The sequence below is a fragment of the Mauremys reevesii genome, linkage group 12 (assembly GCF_016161935.1).
Source record: "Mauremys reevesii isolate NIE-2019 linkage group 12, ASM1616193v1, whole genome shotgun sequence".
Classification (NCBI taxonomy): domain Eukaryota; kingdom Metazoa; phylum Chordata; order Testudines; family Geoemydidae; genus Mauremys; species Mauremys reevesii.
The window spans coordinates 28,359,693-28,376,574 of record NC_052634.1 but is presented as its reverse complement, the minus strand read 5'-3'; the positions used below and the strand labels follow the sequence as shown (position 1 = coordinate 28,376,574).

General features: G+C 51.1%; 3 non-coding genes across 3 annotated transcripts; 2 read left to right on the top strand and 1 right to left on the bottom strand.

The window, feature by feature from the left end:
- Positions 1–1,126: 1,126 nt before the first annotated feature.
- Positions 1,127–1,199, top strand: TRNAK-UUU. Its single transcript has one exon. It is a non-coding gene; the product is annotated as a tRNA-Lys (tRNA).
- Positions 1,200–15,704: 14,505 nt separating this feature from the next.
- On the bottom strand, positions 15,705–15,778 carry TRNAI-AAU. The gene has a single exon. It is a non-coding gene; the product is annotated as a tRNA-Ile (tRNA).
- A 112-nt stretch (positions 15,779–15,890) lies between these two features.
- On the top strand, positions 15,891–15,963 carry TRNAA-CGC. Its single transcript has one exon. It is a non-coding gene; the product is annotated as a tRNA-Ala (tRNA).
- Positions 15,964–16,882: the final 919 nt, after the last annotated feature.

Genomic DNA, 16,882 nt, shown 5'->3' with positions numbered 1-16,882 from the left:
TTGCCACAGTTGACAGAGTTGGCACTCAGGGAGGGAGCAGCGCGTAGAGACCCCACCCCACGCCAGGGGCTGCAGGGATGTGCCAGCCGTTTCCGGGAGTGGTGTGCCACATGGAGCGAGGGCGGGCAGGAAAGTGCCTTAGTCCCCTGGTGCTGCTGGCAGTGGTGGCAGGAGTCTGGGCCCAATCTTTTCACCTGGTATAGTCCGTGTTCCAGCTCAAGTGATAGCTAGGGGATGTCTCATGACTGCAGCCACCTTTCTTCTGTTCCACCCCCTTATACAGCTTTGGTACAAGGCAGGAATCTTTTGTCTCTCTCCTGGGGAAAAGCCCCAGGTTTAAGATGGATTCCTGTACCAGGTGACATGGTCACATGTTCTGTGAGACCCCCCCCCAAGCCTTCATTCTTCCTGGCCTGACTCACGGATGGTGCAGGACGGAGCCATCTCCAGTCTATTGTCCTGGTTAATGGGAGCCATCAAGAGTCCAAACCACTATTAATGGCCCACACTTTGCATCATTACAACAGGACCTCAGAGTTATAGTCCATATTTCTAGTTTCAGATACAGGAATGATCGGTTCATACAAATAGGATGAACACACACAGTAGATAATAAGATACCTTACAAGACACCTTTTGTATGAAGCATAGTCCAGTTACATTATATTCACACTCATTAGCATATTTTCATAAAATCCTATGGAGTGCAACGTCACAGCAGGGAAAGGGTTTTACTGCAGCACCTGGCAGCAGTTGAGTTTCATGTTCAGGCTGTGGTATGAGTTCCTCCAGGTTTCTTGTAAGCACGCAGGGCCCTTAGCGGGTGCTCTCAATGCAGGAATGGCCCCGACACGATAAAGTGATGGGGATTGAATTTTCCTTTTTTATTTCTGTATTTCCAATGACATTTCTGTTTGTGATTTTGTTTTGCTTTGTATAACTGTGTTTTCTCCTATATTTGATAGTTAATGAAAAAAAGAATAAGGCCTCAGGGCGCCGGATGGAGGAGCAGGCTGGGGCTAGGACTGCTAAGAGAGCGACAGTAGCAGGTTTTCTGTATTGTTTCTGGCCTTCATTTACATGACTAGTTTCTCTTCTGCATGAAATTTGTTTAATTTATGTGTGAGCCTGGCTAGCTCAGTTGGTAGAGCATCAGACTTTTAATTTGAGGGTCCAGGGTTCAAGTCCCTGGTCAGATGAAAAAAGAGCTGTTCCCCTCAAAACAAAAGAAGGCATCTCTCCAGGATGTTATCTGACATCACCTTTCTCCCCCCCCCCCCCAGGACTTGGCTTTTCACTAGGAAGGGCCATGTACTGCCTGGGACTCTATCTTGCTTTCTCAAAGGCCATGAAAGCCTGTCTTTTGCCCACTAGCTTGTTGTGACTTGAGCACAAGAGGGGACATTTGATCCAGAAGCCTGGCCGTGCCTGGAGTCCTGTAGGGAGGGATGCGAGCTGCATTTCCTCTGAGTCCTGAAGCTGGGCTGCAGCCTGGCCTAGGAGGCAGCCCTATTGGTTGACCTACTGGCCCAAAGTCACTTGGGTGGCGTTGGTGTTCCCCAGGGATGCTGAAGGGTCTAAGGGAGGGAGGCTCAATACTCCCCCCATCAGTCAGGGCGGAAGAGAAGGGCTGCAAGAGTGGGCAGGTTGATGGCTGGGCCTTCTAGCGTTCGGTTGGGGACGAGGTGAGGAACGCGAACTGGGAGAAATGGTTGCTGGCCTGTGAGGAATGGCTCAGCCGGTGCCGTAAGTGGACCTTGTCATTACCTACAAGGTTGTGATGCTCAAGATCCATCTGTGGGGAATTTCCTCAGCCAGGTATCTCCCCCTGCTCCACGAGTACTGCTGAGACCGAACACGATGGCCTTCCACTTCTTGCGGGGCAATAGGACGTCCCTACCTTGTTAGGTGAAATGTGGCTTTTCTGCCGTATGAGAAGGGGGGTTGGGCCTGGTGGGCCTTGAAGCCTTTTACGGCTCTACTGTTTTGTGTTTCAATTTTCAGTGAGTGGCTGAGCTGGAGGGCAGGTCAGGCCCGAGGGGACTGGCGGGGCAACCGCAAAGAACGCAACTGACTCTTCCGATATGGCCACATTTTCTTTTTACCCCACTGGGTGCAGCACCGGGTATGGGATGGCTGATGGTGGCAGAAGGGGGAGGAGATTAGGAAGCCCCTCCTCTCCCGGTGTTCTTCTATTCCCACCTTACATCCTACAGGATTTTCAGTGGGTGGCTAGGTGGAAAGTGCTTGCAGGATGGCTTCATCCGCAACAGCGGCCGCTCTCACAGCAGCAGCGGCCACAGCAGCGAGCCCCGCCCCCTCCCCTTTGGCTCAGTCTGAACAGAGGTCAATGTACCACTGGGTGAGACAGGCCAATTTTAAGGAGCTTCCTCTGAAGGTGAGCAACTGTCCCCAGAACTTACTGACAGGAGCTTTAAAGTATTTTCAAATGTGCATGGCCGGCATGTGCAGAGCAAAGGCGGCCCGGGGCACTGTGTCAGGCTCTGGCACCGCTTGAGACAATGGACCATCTTCAGCCACCAGGTGACCCAGGATCTAAGGCAGGAATGGGGTGAGGAAGCAAGTCAAGCTGAGCAAAGCAGGCAAAAATTCATCTCGCCTTTGTGGGCGCTCGCAATGATGCCCTTTTTGTGTGCCAGGGCTGACGAAAACGTCCCAGACAGAGAAACAGCAGACCAAAAAAGTGCCATTTACATGATGAAGTAGCTCAGCATTGGAGAGCTAGAAGTTCCCTAGTTCAATCCCAGGCTTTGGCATGCTCTTTTGGTCCCTTTGTGTGCTGTGGTGGGATGTTTTCTGGAAGCACAGCAGTGCCTTTACCCACCATGAGTTCCTCATTTTGGGCTCCCAAGCAAGAAAAGACAGCATGGACTTGTGCACCGAGCTGGCCCACCTGACCTTTCTTCTCTTGCTCTTTCTCAGCAAGGGGAAGAAAAAGAAGCTCTGCCTCAAGCTGGAGTCAGAAGGGTGACATAAGGATGACTTCCTGAGTGCCGGCTCCAGTCCTTTGCTCTACCAGCTGATCTATCGAGGGACTGCCACCACTTTCTCCAGGTTGGCCCATCTGTGTGTTCAGAATGGAGAGGGGTAACTAGTGGTGTTCCCCAATGGTCAGTCCTAGGACCAATCCTATTCAACTTATTCATAAATGATCTGGAGAAAGGGGTAAACAGTGAGGTGGCAAAGTTTGCAGATGATACTAAACTGCTCAAGATAGTTAAGACCAAAGCAGACTGTGAAGAACTTCAAAGAGATCTCACAAAACTAAGTGATTGGGCAACAAAATGGCAAATGAAATTCAATGTGGATAAATGTCAAGTAATGCACATTGGAAAAAATAACCCCAACTATACATACAATATGATGGGGGCTAATTTAGCTACAACTAATCAGGAAAGAGATCTTGGAGTCATCATGGATAGTTCTCTGAAGACGACCACACAGTGTGCAGTGCCAGTCAAAAAAGCAAACAGGATTTTAGGAATCATTAAAAAAAGGAGAATAAGATAGAGAATATCTTACTGCCTTTATATAAATCCATGGTAGACCCACATCTTGAATACTGCATATAGATGTGGTCTCCTCATTTCAAAAAAGATATACTGGCACTAGAAAAGGTTCAGAGAAGGGCAACTAAAATGGTTAGGGGTTTGGAACGGGTCCCATATGAGGAGAGATTAATGAGACTAGACCTTTTCAGCTTGGCAAAGAGAAGACTAAGGGGGGATATGATAGAGGTCTATAAAATCATGAGTGGTGTGGAGAAAATGAATAAGGAAAAGTTATTTACTTGATCCCATAATATAAGATCTAGGGGCCACCAAATGAAATTAATAGGCAGCAGGTTTAAAACAAATACAAGGAAATTCTTCTTCACACAGACACAGTCAACATGTGGAACTCCTTACCTGATGGGGTTGTGAAGGCTGGTGCTATAAGGGGGTTTAAAAGAGAACTAGATAAATTAGTAAGTTTCAGAATGGAAGCCATGTTAGTCTTTATCAGCAAAAAGAATGAGGAGTACTTGTGGCACCTAACAGACTAACAAATGTATTTGAGAAACAGCTCTGACATCATAATAAAAAAGGCTGACAAAGGAGGTGCTGTCGTCATCATGAATAGGTCGGAATATGAGCGAGAGGTTCCTAGGCACCTCTCAAACACCACATTCTACAAGCCATTACCCTCTGATCCCACTGAGAGTTACCAAAAGAAATGACACCATCTGCTCAAGAAACTCCCTGAAAAAGCACAGGAACAAATCTGCACAGACACACCCCTAGAACCTCGACCAGGGTTATTCTATCTGCTACCCAAAATCCATAAACCTGGAAATCCTGGATGCCCCATCATCTCAGGCATTGGCACCCTGACAGCAGGATTGTTTGGCTATGTAGACTCCCTCCTCAGGCCCTACTCTACCAGCACTCCCAGCTATCTTTGAGACACCACTGACTTCCTGAGGAAACTACAATCCATTGGTGATCTTCCAGAAAACACCATCCTGGCCCCTATGGAGGGAGAAGCCCTCTACACCAACATTCCACACAAAGATGGACTACAAGCCGTCAGGAACAGTATCCCCAATAATGTCACGGCAAACTTGGTGGCTGAACTTTGTGACTTTGTCCTCACCCACAACTATTTCACATTTGGGGACAATGTATACTTTCAAGTCAGCGGCACTGCTATGGGTACTCACATGGCCCCACAGTATGCCAACATTTTATGGCTCACTTAGAACAACGCTTCCTCAGCTCTCGTCCCCTAATGCCCCTACTCTACTTGCCCTACACTGATGACATCTTCATCATCTGGACCCATGGAAAAGAAGCCCTTGAGGAATTCCACCATGATTTCAACAATTTCCATCCCACCATCAACCTCAGCCTGGACCAGTCCACACCAGAGATCCACTTCCTGGACACTACAGTGCTAGTAAGCGATGGTCACATAAACACCACCCTATACTGGAAACCTACTGACCGCTATACTTACCTACATGCCTCCAGCTTCCATCCAGACCACTCCACACGATCCATTGTCTACAGCCAAGCTCTAAGATACAACCGCATTTACTCCAACCCCTCAAACAGAGACAAACACCTACAAGATCTCTATCAAGTGTTCTTAACTACAATACCCACCTGCTGAAGTGAAGAAACAGATTGACAGAGCCAGAAGAGTATCCAGAAGTCACCTACTACAGGACAGGCCCAACAAAGAAAGTAACAGAACCCCACTAGCCGTCACCTTCAGCACCCAACTAAAACCTCTTCAGCGCATCATCAAGGATCTACTACCTATCCTGAAGGACAATCCCTCACTCTCCCAGATCTTGGGAGACAGGCCAGTCCTTGCTTACAGACAGCCCCCAACCTGAAGCAAATACTTACCAGCAACCACACAACAAAAACACTAACCCAGGAACCTATCCTTGCAACAAAGCCCGTTGCCAACTCTGTCCACATATCTATTCAGGGGACACCATCATAGGACCTAATCACATCAGCCACACTATCAGAGGCTCGTTCACCTGCACATCTACCAATGTGATATATGCCATCATGTGCCAGCAATGCCCCTCTGCCATGTACATTGGCCAAACCAGACAGTCTCTACATAAAAGAATAAATGGACACAAATCAGACATCAAGAATTATAACATTCAAAAACCAGTTGGAGAACACTTCAATCTCCCTGGTCACTTGATAACAGACCTAAATTCGCAATATTACAACAAAAAACCTTCAATAACAGACTCCCACGAGAGATGCTGAATTGGAATTAATTTGCAAACTGGACACCATTAAATTAGGCCTGAATAAAGACTGGGAGTGGATGGGTCATTACACAAAGTCAAACTATTTCTCCGTGTTTATTTGTCCCCCTACTGTTACTCACACCTTCCTGTCAACCGTTGGAAATGGCCGTCCCGATTATCACTACAAAAGGTTTTTTTCTCCTGCTGATAATAGCTCACCTTAACTGCCCTCTCTCATTATAGTGTGTACGGCAACACCCATTTTTTCGTGTTCTCTGTATATATATATATATATATATATATGTATCTTCCTGCTGTATTTTCCACTGCATGCATCCGATGAAGTGGGTTTTAGCCCACGAAAGCTTATGCTCAAATAAATTTGTTAGTCTCTAAGGTGCCACAAGTATTCCTGTTCTTTTTGCAGATAAATTAATGGAGATTATTAGCCAGGCTGGGTAAGGAATGGTGTCCCTAGCCTCTGTTTGTCAGAGGGTGGAGATGGATGGCAGGAGAGAGATCATTTGGTCATTACCTGTTAGGTTCGGTCCCTCTGGGGCACCTGGCATTGGCCACTGTTGCCAGATAGGATGCGGGGTTGGATGGACCTTTGGTCTGACCCAGTATGGCCATTCTTATGTTCTTATGAAGGGAGGGGCAGAGCCCCACAACAGAGTTTCTGTAGTGTAGTGGTTATCATGTTTGCCTAACATGCAAAAGGTCCCTAGCTTGAAACCAGGCAGAAACATGATGGTTTAACTTTCCCAGCTCCTACTGGCCTGTCCCTGCTGTTGTAGGAGTAGCAGTGATTTCTTTGCTCAAAAGGTCTGTTATACTTCCCCTGCTCCCACTTTTGTCTCCGCTCCCTCTCTGAATGCCTGTGAAGTGGCTTTTCCCCTCCCGTTCCCCCCTGGAATGCTTGTGGGATGAATGGGCTGGTTGAAGAGCAGAAGAGCTCCCAGGTTGACAAGGTGTCTGGGACTCTAATTAGGCAGCACTCACACACCCAGAGCATGGACACTGCCCAAGGTGGAGTGTGACCAACCAGATGCAACCAAGTCATCTCTGGTCGCAGGCCATGAGGTGCAGGCCCTTAAAAGGGGAAGGGACCCTGTGCTCAGGAGAGCACTCACAAGCTTGTACCTCCAGTGAATGCCCTTCGCCCGGACCGCCTGGCCAGTGGTTCACAGCGTTGTATTTCACTGTGCCTCAGGAAGACTTACCTTCATCGCACCGTCCATAGCTGCGCTGTGGGACACTTACCTTGCAGAATCCTGACATCTCCAGTGCTGTGCCCGTCCTGGGAGTGTGAGTATGCGAGTGCCAGTGTGACACCCCCTGCCCCCGCTTATTTTGAGCTTAGCTGTCAGTATAACAAATGTGCTGCTTTCTGCCAAACTCTGGTGGGTCATTTGTCCTCCTTACACTTACTAGTTGGCCCAATTTTGGGTAACACCTGCGATAAACTCAACCCCTGCAGGACAGAGGGTGGTGAAATGAGCTGAGAAAAAGCCTTAGCATCAGCAGGGGACAGCTAGAGGATCTTGGCCTGTCACCTTTTGAAGCCTTGTGGCTTGGTCTCCTCTGCCCTTGGAGGTTGGCCTATGGTGGCCGGCTCTTGCTGCTGGCTTCCATTGTGTGACTTGCCAAAGGAGGGAGTGAGGCAGGAATGGGAAAAAAGAGGAAAGTCGAGCTGAGGAAGGCAGGGCAGAAGCTAAGCACCTTAGTGCGGCTAAGTGGGGTTAGTAGAGCGCCACCATTCGTTCTGCAAAGCCTGGGGAAGTGCGGTTGGCTGCTGGGAGGTAGAATCCTGTGCCTGCCTCTTGGCTTCCCAGGGATGGCTACTTGCAGCCCAGGAGAAGGACGATGGTTCTGGGTGAAAGGAAGACAAGCAAAGCTCTGGGAGGAAATTTGGGTGCGGGGTGCGGGCTCTGCGCTGGGGGAGGGGGTTGGGGTGCAGGAGGGGTGGCACTTACCCCAGGCACTGCAGCTCCCAAATTGACCCGTACACACAACCCTGTGTCAGCAGCTCCTAGGTGGGCGGGGCCAGGGAGTCTCCGTGCGCCGCTGCCTGCAGGCACCGCCCCCAGAGCTCCCATTGGCTGCAGTTCCTGGCCAATGGGAGCTGCGGAGTTGGTACTCAGGGCAGGGGCAGTGAATGGAGACACTCCGTCCACCCCAGGGGATGCTGGGACATGCCGGCCATTTCTGAGAGTGGCACGGAGGGACGGAGGCAGAGTGGGCAGGGAGCCACCTCAGTGCTGCTGGCACATCTCTGCACACCCATTGGGGGAGGGGAGCAGAGGGCCTCCATGTGCTGCCTGGGGTAGGGGCAGTGCACAGAGCTGCCTTCCCTCCCGGGTCTATTACAGGAGTGGGTGGGTGGGGTCTTTTGGCCTGCAAGGTGCAGCAGGTCGGACTAGATGATCACACTGGTCCCTTCTAACCTTAAAGCCTCTGAGTCTAAAAGGGAGATGGAAGTAAAGGAAGTTTTTTAAAAAATAAACCAAACATTGTAATATCAGGATAACTCCAACAGCTCATTGTATAGTCCTGCCCCTTTCTTCCTCCATTGTGTGTTGAATGACCTGCAGCACATGGATTCTCTCATTCCATTGATAAACTGATACAATGTGACTGAAATTAAATCATTTCCCAGCAGAGAAAACATCACATCATTGCATTAGCTGGGAATTGAACCCAGGTCAATTAGCTTAGAAGGTAGCTATGCGCACCACTATACCACCAATGCATCTGGCAAAAGTGTCACTTATGCTTGCCCAATGAGGTTAGACCAGCGTTGAAGAGATTTTTCTTCCTGTTAAAATGTACTGGATTCTCATCACTAAAACAAACCCTCATGACTAAAAAAAACCACCTCCATCTTCACTTGGGTTTCAACCATCAGCCTTTCAATTAGCCACCAATGTTGTTAATCACAGGGTATGTCTACACTACGGGATTATTCCAATTTTACAGTGCATCCAAGTTCAGATTGCTGTCCAGAGCAGTCACAATGGTGCACTGTGGGATGGCGCCTGGAGGCCAATACCATCGAATTGCGGCCACACTAACCCTAATCCGACATGGCAATACCGATTTCAGTGCTACTCCCCTCGTCGGGGAGGAGTACAGATATTGGTATTAAGAGCCCTTTATATCGATATAAAGGGCTTCGTTGTGTGGACGGGTGCAGGGTTAATGCCCTTTAACGCTGCTAAATTCGATATAAACTCACAGTGTTGACCGGGCCAGAGAGAGCAGCAGGTTTCCCATATTGTTTCCCGCTCTTGTTTTCTTTACTAGTTTCTCCTCTGCACCAACTTGCTCTTTTTCTTCATGAGCCTGGCTAGCTGAAGTGGGTATTCACCCAGGAAAGCTCATACTTCAAAACCTCTGTTAGTTTATAAGGTGCCACAGGACTCTTTGCTGCTTTGAGTTGGTAGAGCATCAGCCTTTTAATCTGAAGGTCCAGGGTTCAAGTCCCTGGTCAGGTGATAAACTACTCAGCAAGATCTTACACTGTCTTTCCCATGTCCTCTTTGATGTTACTTTTTCTCTTCAGGATTTTCCCTTTCCTCAGAAGGGCCTTTTTGTGTGTGGGTTTGAAGGGGCAACTTCCTGACAGCCCCTCTGTCCTTGCAGCCTGGAGGAATAAAGGCCTCTGGACATAGAGCATGTTCCTCCCTTGCACACACACACAGACACACACAAACACACAGAATATCCCTAAGGAATTAGAATCACCTGCTGCCTTCCCCTGTCCTGCTGGATCCCCAAATGAAGATGCTCTTCAGCCCAAACCCATGTCCCCTCTTTTCCCAGTGCCCCTCAGACCCAACACTCAGTCCCTCCTATGCTCACTGCTCCTCACTCCCAACCAGAGCCTGCTCCTCTTCACCCTTCTCCTCTGTCCCAACCCACAGGCCCCCCCATTCCCAGTGCCCCTCAATCCCAACCCACAGGCCCCCTCCTATTCCCAGTGCCCCTCAATCCCAACCCACAGGCCCCCCCTCCTCACGCTGCTCCTCAATCCCAACCCACAGCTCCCTCCTTCCCTCCAGCAGCAGGTGCTTCAGACCCCCTCAGGAAGATTTTCTTGCAAGGTTTCATGTATGAGTCTGCATGTGGATTTTACAGTATGTTGGAAATAGGTTGGGTTGCTTGCCGAAATGATCACTTGTGGCTGGTGTTGGATTCCCAGTCTCCATGTTACAGGGGCAGGAGAAATAAAGGGTTGTTATCCTTGTTGTGTGAACCAAGGGCAGCACAACTGTGCTTGGCAGACCCCGACTGAGGGACTCACCCTCAGTTCAATAGCACTTGCTAGGCAGGGGACAGGGGTTCCAAAGCTGAGTGGGCTGGGGTTATGTCCATACTGCAATGAAACACCCATGGCTGCCCCGTGCCAGTGCAGGCTCCCAGGCTAGGGCCATGGGGTGGTAAATTTGCACTGTAGACATCTCAGCTCAAGCTCAATATTGGGCTCTGGGAGCCCTCAAGGTTGGAAGGGAGTTTAGCAAGCAAAAAAGATAAACTGGCAGTGGAGTATTACCCTGGACTTGACAGCATTTCTCCATTGGTCTGTCTGCTTTGGGGCAGGGACAATAACACGTCCTGCTGCATCTGTTATTTCAAAGGGCGGTTTAGGATTTTCATTCTCACACATGGTGCATGAAGCAGGACTCAACCCTCAGTGCAAACTAAATGAGCCGCCCACAGGTTCTGGCAGCCACAATGAGCATTTAGTGTGAGAGCCCAGACCTGCCCCTGTCCCAGAGGGAGGGGGGTCAGCTGTGACAGGCTGGACCACTGACCTATCAGCTCTTAACTCTCAGTAATTCCATTATCAGTGCCTGTGAGTGTAATTGAAACAACCATATTGGGCTGGACCAAATTCCCATTTAGTTCTCTGACAGCTGCCAATACCAGGTGCTCCAAGAGATATTCAACAAGGCACTATTTGGAGTTGAACCCAGGATCTCTTGTTTACAAGACAGGTGCTTTAGCCAGCTAAGCCATGGTGCCTGCTTGTGGCTCAGGGACACTCTCTGCCCACACCTGACTCCCTGCCATCCCCACTGGGGCCTGACAAGCTTTGCTTGTGTTGGATTCTGCAAAGCAGAGGAGCAGGTGAGGTTTTCCTTGCAAGCAGTGTGTGTGTGTGTGTGTGTGTGTGTGTGTGTGTGTGTGTGTGTGTGAGTGAGAGAGAGAGAGAGAGAGAATCTTTGGCCAGGTCTGCACTACAAAGTTATTTCAGCATCATTATATTGCTCAGGTGTGTGAAAAACACACAACGCTCCCTCGGTCAGCAGCTTTTGGCTGGTGCACACACTGCAATGCCAGGTCTGGTGACAAAATAAAACCACCTCGACAAGAGGCCTAGAGCTTTGTGCCAAATTGTCAGTGTAAATGCTGCTGGTCATTATATCACCATAACTGGTCTCCACCAGTATCCCACCATGAACTCGCCTGCCCTGCATTCCTGCTACAGAGGCCGGACCTCTCTCCTTTCATAGCTCCAGAAAGTTCTGACAGCTGAGCTGCTATCTACACCAGGATTAGGTTGATAGAACTGCATTGCCAGCCTAAGTAATGTAATTACACCAACCTAATTTCCTAGTGTAGACCTGTCCAAAGAATCACACACACACCTTGGGAGCAAAACTTCACCTGCTCCTCTGCTTTACAGAAGCCAAACACGAGCAACACTTGTAAGGGCCCAGTGGGGATTGGCAGAGAGTCAGGTGTGAGCAAACACGCTGCTTTAAGCAACAGTAGTTACCATGGCTTGGCTGGTTAAAGCACCTGTTTTGTAAACAAGAGATCCTGGGTTCAACTCCCGGTGGTACCTTGAGGAGTGGCTTTTGGAGCACCTGGTATTGGCTACTGTCAGAAGACAAGATTCAGAGCTAGATGAACCTATGGTTTAAATTACACTCGCAGGCACTGATAATAGAGTTACTGAAAGTTTGGGTGTTAAGAGCTGATAGGTCAGTGGTCCAGTACCCTCAATGTGGTTTTAGCTGGAAACACACCTGGAGGACAAAGACTCAACTGAACTGATTCAGAAGAGAATAATAACAATAATACTTTCAAACCAAAGTCCCCAAACAGATTAGTATTGGTTTTTCAGTTTGGGGAATTTTTTTTTCCCAGTCAGACCTTGCCAAGGGAAGCAGGGAGAAAATGTTTGAGTTGCCTCCTTCAGAACAGCTTGGCCTAGACACTAGCTCTGGGTCACTGCTCTGGCCTTGCTCGGGTTGAGGGTATTTTAATAATTTGGGCTGGTCCCAGGGTGTTTGGAGGAGATGACGAGGATGTTACCTTTTGAGATATAAATTAAGAAATACAGGACTAAAGAATTTTTCTTTTTTTAAGAAATCTGGGATTTAGACATTTTATTTAAAGCAAGAGAGTTCTGAGTTTCTGAGAAGGTTTTTGTTTGCAAGAAGCAACATCATACCAAACGGGGACATGGTTGTCTACAAAGGAGGAGTAATGACTAAATGCATCCGATGAGGATGCGATTTGTACCCACACATGCAGACCACAATGGTCTAGCAGTCCATCACCTTAACCACTCAGCCACCTCATCAGAACTATCAAGGAAAAGACAGGAGGAGAAATCTAATGTCAGCAGAGATAGGGACAATAAGGAGTTTTTAAATACTAAGCGGAAGCAGAGGCTGAATGAGCTCCCCCTTCACATCTAGTGAGGAGCTGGGGGAAAGACTTCAGGAACAGACGGTGTTTGCACAGACACACCTACTCTGCCTAGCTATGCAGCATGATGGGGCCGCTTTCCCAGAATGACCAGTTTTGGCTGGTGGCGGGTTACAAATCACTTTAGGATTGAGTGGAATGAAATGTTATTATCCTTCCTGCATGAGTGAAGGGCAGCAGAACATACCTAGTCGGTCCTGATGGAGGGGTAGATGGGTGAGGAATAGCTTTCATTGGACTTCATAGAAGTGATTGAGAACGTCATCCTAAAACAGTGGTCCCCAAACATTTCACACTGTGCCCTCTTATCCAGTTGGGGGAGGGCAAAACCAGAGCTTGAGGGATTCAGCCCTGGGTGGTGGAGCTCAGACTTTTGGCTTCAGCCCCAGGCACCAACAAGTCTAATGCCAGCCTTGGTGACCCCATTAAAACAGGGTTATGACCCACTTTGGGGTCCTGACCCACAGCTTGAGAACCACTGCTCTATGCTGAGGGGAGAGAGTTTTCATGTGGGTGCAGTTAATCCACTTCCCCAAGAGGTGGCAGCTATGTCAGTGGGAGAAGCTATATCGGTGGGTGTGCAAGCTGTGGTGTTTGCCACATTTAAGAAGTTTAATCAAACCCCATTTTTAAAACCACTTCTGGTCTGGGAATGGCAAAGGAGCTCGAGGAAGCAGGGTCTGTCCTTCAAAGTCTTGGAGATCATGAGTCCATGGTCATGGGGGTATAGCTTAGTGGTACAGTGCTTGATGGTAGATCAAGTGATCCTTGATTCAAGCCCCAGTGTTCTCTTATAACCTTCTTTCTTTTTTTTAAAAAAAAGGAAAACATTTTCATTTCCATTCTTCATTATGTTCAGGAGCTCCACTATACGGGGGTGCTTGATATGAATGTAAACACTCAACATTTCACTGTCCAAATGCACAAAAACCTAGCAAATCTGTCCATCAGCTGAAATCAGTTCCAATCCTCTAACTGTCTAGTTTATGTTTTCATCAATTAAACAAAGGTATCATAGGAATGTACATTTGAAGATCCCTCTTCTCCAGGAGCTATGTTGTGCAGAAGAACAAGAGCCACATCCAGCTACAGTTCAGGAGTCTGATGACCAAAGAGCCAATAAATGTTCTGAGGGATGGAGAAAAATGCCTTCTAGTGAGCTCAACCTGCACTGGGATAACATCCAGCCTGATGGTAAGCGATGCCCAGCTGAGCCCATGGCCAGTACGTCCTGCTCCACCCACGGCCGGGCTGGGAGTCAGGACTCCTGGTTCTTCTCCCCAGCTGTGGCAGGGCAGTGCAGGCTAGTGGTTAGAGTGGGGGTTGGGAGCCAGGGTATCCGGGTCCCACCGCTGGCTCTGGGAAGGGAGTGGGGGCCAGTCTTGTGCACCCCCTGGCTTGAAGTGGTTTCCATCCTGTGCAGGGTTTACAGTTTTGTTCACTGGCTCTCAGCACCTCCCACTACACAAATTGTCCCAGTGCCGCTGGGTCTAGTGGTTAGAGCCGGGGAGGCCGGGAGCCAGGCAGGGGCGGTGGGTATAAGGGGCCCGGGGAGGCACCTGGCCCGTGCTCCACCCAGAGGCCCTGCTCCCACTCGTCCTCTCCCCCGCAAGGCCCCATCCTCACTTCGCCCTTTCCCAAGCTCCATCCGGCCCCTGGGGGCCGTGGGGGGACTGGCTGGGGGTGAAACCGGCTGAGAGGCAGGCGGGGGGGCCTTGGGGTGGGGGCGAAGAGGCACAAGTGGCAGGGCCTCGGGGAAAGAGACGTGAGAGGTCGGCGGGGGGGTCCGGGGCGTGGAACAAAGGGGTCCTGAGGGGGGCGTGTGGGCGGGGCTGAAGGGGCGGGTGGGCGGGGCTGAAGGGGGAGTGTGGGCGGGGTGGCGGGGGCGTGTGGGCGGGGCTTTGGCAGGAGGAGGCTGAGTGGCAGCAGGCCTTGGGGCAGGGCCACAGTCCGGGCCCGCCCAGCCTCCCCAAGTGGAGGAGTCCCAAGCTGCCCATGGAGCCAGGACTCAACGTCTTCCCCTGGTGTGGGCTTGGATGCGAAAAGCACCTGGCCGTTCATCAACTGTTGCAAGAAGTGTGCAAAGTAGGAGTAGCGATGGGGCTGTAGCTTTCCACAGCATCTCAATTTGGGCAGCTTTCCAGTCCCCTTTTCTGTGTAATGTCTCTCCCACAGGTTTCACTTGCGGAGCTGTACGACTCTGGCAGGGTGGCCATTTAGAAATCTTTTCCTTGCTTTTCTTTTTCACCTGGCCCCAGCGTTGGGCCCTTTTGGGTGTTTCAGTGTGTGTGTTTTCCCATTTGGAGGCATTTGGAAGTTTGGAAGGGGAGCCGAAAGAGGAGTCTTTTTCACAAGCAAGTTGGCTTTCTGCACAGGTAGGGCCCTTGGCCGTAAAGCTTAGCTCCGTCAGTGCGTCTGCATGGGGTTCCTCCAGTGCCTCAAGAGCCCGTGCTAAACTCTCGGTGTGGGCGTTTGGCTTGCGCCAGTCAGAGTGCCGTGCCTGCGTCTTCCCAGGGCCGGCTCCCGTGAGGCGCGCATAACTTGGGAGGAAAGGGGTAGAAGAGAAAGCAAGTGAAGCTGACTTGGAGTGGTGGTGCCCCTGGGCGGAGTGGTCCTCCTGCTCCTTCCTGTCGGAGGTGTGGGCTCGAGTGAGGGCTTGGGGGGTCTGGCTGTGGGCGGTGGGAGGATGGTGTCCAGGGAAGTCCCAAAGGTCACCCTGCGCCGGCGGAGTGTGAAGCCTCTCCCCTAGGTTGGGGTGCCGAGTATTAAGCCTTCCTCTGTGGCTTGGGCTGGGGAGCGTGATCCGGCGTCGGGTCCATTTGGGTGGAGCTGGCGGCCGGCAAGAATTCGGGCCATCAGGTCAACCCTCTGTGGACAATGGGGGCGAGCCGGCAGGCCTGCGATTTTGGCTTCGTGGGCAGGCAGCTCAAGCCTGGCCTCCTATGAGCCTGGAAGGCAGCCGGCCGGGCTCACCCGTCTCCTCCCCGGGCCCACGTTCCTTTCAGGCAGCAGGTGGAGCGAGGAGCCCAGGGAGGAGAGCCCTAGGAGGTTTCCGGAGCCTCCTCCTCCCCGGCGCCTGCGCCCGCGCCCAGCAGGGCTCTTGCCCGCTCCCGGCCCACCTGGTTTTGGCCTCTGCCACCCCTAGCAGTCAGCCAAAAGACCAGAAGCCACCCTCTCCCTCCTGCACCCTGAGTGGCCAGCATGGGGCTTGAACCCATGACCTTGGCGTTATTAGCACCATGCTCTAACCAGCTGAGCTAGCCGGCCTACGGGAAACCCTCTCTTGCCTGACCCTTTTGGAAGGAGTCACCGGCTGGCGTGGGGAACGATGTGGCCTCCATTATCAAATGGATGGATCAAGACGCCACCTGCCAAGGTAGGGGAATTAGCTCAAGTGGTAGAGCGCTCGCTTCGCATGCGAGAGGCAGCGGGATCAATGCCCGCATTCTCCAGCAGCAAGGCAGCCACGGGGACCTTCTCTTGCCCTTCTTTTAGAAGCCATGGACAGTCAGCCGGCTCAGCTCCTCCAGTGGCCTCCATCCCTCTCCCCGCTTGGCCTCCCAAAAGGCCAGCCCTTGCGGAGCACAAAGCTCTTCCACCCCGGCCCTTCTCCCCCTTGCACTGACTGGGAGGCTGGCGACAGCTGGGGGAAGTTAGCTCAAATGGAAGAGCAGGGGAGAAGTAGTCAGACCCAGACACACATTCTCCAGCCTGCTCTGCTCTGCTTTGCTCTGCTGGGCTGGGCTCTAGTGGGGGACCTGCACCTTTCTTTCTGAGCTCTCACTGGAGCACAATCCCTTTCCTCCTCCCTCCCTGCTAGTCTACACCAAGCTCATTGGCCGGGAGGGAGAGCCACTCAAATACAGAATTACTCACATCCCAGGGGTCCATGAAGGGAATGAGGAGATGGGCGGGGTGGCACGCGATACCAGCTCAGCTGAGACCGTGAGACCTCGCAGCCTCCTGATCTCAGGCAGCATGGCAGCCGTGGAGCAGAGCAGAGCACGCAGACAGCTTGGAGACAGCCAAAGCGGGGAAGGGCTGCGTTGGTCTGGAAGAGGGAGTCGGTGGCTGTCTATCCTGGCGGAGGCAGGGTCGTTTTGCTGTATGCTGGGCCAGGGGCCAGGGAGTCTGCTAGAGTTGCTGAGCTGGGCCTGCTCCTGGCTTTGCTTGGGTTAGAGGAAAGTGGTGAAGATAAGAACGGCCCTCCTGGGTGAGACCGATGGTCCATCTAGGCCACTATCCCGTCTTCTGACAGTAACCGATGCCAGGCGCTTCAGAGGCAATGGCCAGAGCAGGCAATCGTCAAGTGATCTATCCCTGCGTTGTCTTCTGAAGCTTGGTGCTTGTTTCAGGGGCTAACTCTCAGCC